At 35.9% G+C, this 2,350-nt stretch overlaps 1 pseudogene; it reads left to right on the forward strand.

Moving 5' to 3' along the window:
• Positions 1-582: 582 nt before the first annotated feature.
• On the forward strand, positions 583-1,986 carry LOC147684080 (uncharacterized; annotated as a pseudogene).
• Positions 1,987-2,350: the final 364 nt, after the last annotated feature.

Raw genomic sequence — 2,350 nt, forward strand, 5'->3', positions numbered from 1 at the left:
TGTAGGGTCAGAGAAAACAGGTAAAACATTTTTGGGTAGTTGAACAGTAAACACCCCACAGCAGGGGCTGACCTATGTCCCCAAAGACAATGTTCCAAATACCTGTGGCTCCCCTTCACCAGCTCTCTATTTTTTTAATAAATACCCCTTTCCCCCCATTACACATCATAACGAGGAAGTGGAAGTGTCTTTTCATTTCCACTTACCACGCTGATTGCTTTCACATCACAATGAAGAGGCTTTTTGGGGGGGGGGGGAGACCCCCCCAACCCCCCTTTTTAAATTTCCATTATCACACATGTCTTTACTACGTATCTCGTAGTAAATGTGTGCGTGATAAAGGCTATTAGTGGTAACCACCCATGCGTTATAATGCATGTGTGGTTAAGGATATGGGTGTAAACAGTTGTGTTAAAGTGTCTGAATCTAGTTTTTATTGATTTGTTTAAACTAAATCTTGCATCTATTCTAAAACAGGAAAAATCTTAATTTTTGTAATTCTATTTAGATTCCATAAATCTTCTGTACAGAAAAACACAAGTAGTTTTAAAAAAATGAAAACTCATTTATCACCCTCTTCTATTTACAGGATCATCAACAGATAATTCAAGTCGCCAAGCAAATTATGTTCAATCTAAGAGGGCTAACAGGTTATTAAAATTTGGTGGCTACATTTACTGTGCCCAGGAGTCATTGGAGGTCGTAGAAAATTTCTTATCACATTGCAAAGGCAGAGCGGTTACTCTGGGAGACATAGTGGAGAGGTCCACAGAGCATAACCACTCTGCCTCTGCAATGGAGATTGAAAATCTACAGCAGATAAAATTTATGGCATCCACCTCCAAAGAACCCTCTGGCTCAGTTTTACAGGAAGTAGCACAAAACATCTCCATGCATGTTGCCAGTAATATGCCCACAATCCCAAATTTAAGGCGCATGATTCATCAAAGAACAAAACAGGCCATCAATCCACATGCAATAAGACCACAAAGTTTCTCCGATATTAACATCCCCCCAGAACTAACTGTGACTTTTACTAATGAAACTTTCCTTTTACATGATAATGATAATACTCAAAAACGTCTTCTAATCTTTTCTACAACACGTAATATGGCCACTCTTGAAAATACAGAAATTTGGATGATGGACGGCACATTTAAATCTACCCCCAATCCTTTTACCCAAATTAATACTATTCATGGCAATATTAACCACACCCCTTAGAATTTGGTTTGCTGCCTGACAGACAATCTTCCACTTACACTGAGTTTTTATCAGTTATAAAAACCAAAACTCTCAACAAAAGTCCTCGGAAAGTAATAATTGATTTTGAGATACAAATGATTAATACTATTTGTAAACTATATCCAGACACCCAAATTCAAGGTTGTTTTTTTTCACTTTTCCCAGGCGTATTGGAGAAAAATACAGAAAACATCCTTAGCAGAAGATTATGTGTCAGACAGCAAACTACAATATGAGCTTAAAAAACTAACAGCTTTGTGTTTTGCTCCTCCTGATTTTGTAGATGACTTCTACACTGCAATTGTACAATCAGATTATTATATAGCAAATGAAGAGAAATTGACACCTCTTTTAAATTATTTTGAGGGAACCTGGATTGGCAATCTTTGCAGGTCAGGTAGCAGGAGGAAGCCAAGGTTCCCCATTGAGTGGTGGAACTGCTACCTAACTTGCTTAGAGGGAGGAGCAAAAACAAACAATTCCATCGAAGGATGGCAAAACTCTTTTAAAAAATCGATAGGTAGGAGTCATCCAAACTTTTATCATTTCTTGGAAATTTTAAAAAAAGAACAAAGTTTTCAAGAAATGAGGATGGCTCAGTCACTTTCAGGTATGCTAAATCCTCGAGTGACACGACGTAGCCGAGAGATGACTGAAAGACTTCAATCAAAACTCCAACAATTTCCTTTATTGGGCATGTCTGACTACCTTGAAAGTATTGCATATATTCTACATTTCTAACATGTGAATTAATCGGCTGTTTTACACATCACCCAAAAGTTATAATTGACATTTTTCAAAATTGACCCAAATATAAAAAAAAAAATTACTTTTGCTATCTTACCAACTAGCACATATTTTTTTTAACTGATGGCACATCAATTTTGGATCAATCTTTTTAATTTGAAACACTTTTATTTAAATTTCTTTTTTTTTAAATTAACAAAGTAAGGCTAGGTATGAATAAAAGAATGTTTCAAAGTTCATTAGTCTGAAAATAATTGTCCCAAAGTGTGTATATTACGGCAACCTGCATGGGGATCAAAGTGTAGTTTATAAAAATAAAAAATGATACTCACCACAGAATTTGAAATTAACGTACAGA

This window comes from Lissotriton vulgaris, chromosome 11 (assembly GCF_964263255.1).
Source record: "Lissotriton vulgaris chromosome 11, aLisVul1.2, whole genome shotgun sequence".
Classification (NCBI taxonomy): Eukaryota; Metazoa; Chordata; class Amphibia; order Caudata; family Salamandridae; genus Lissotriton; species Lissotriton vulgaris.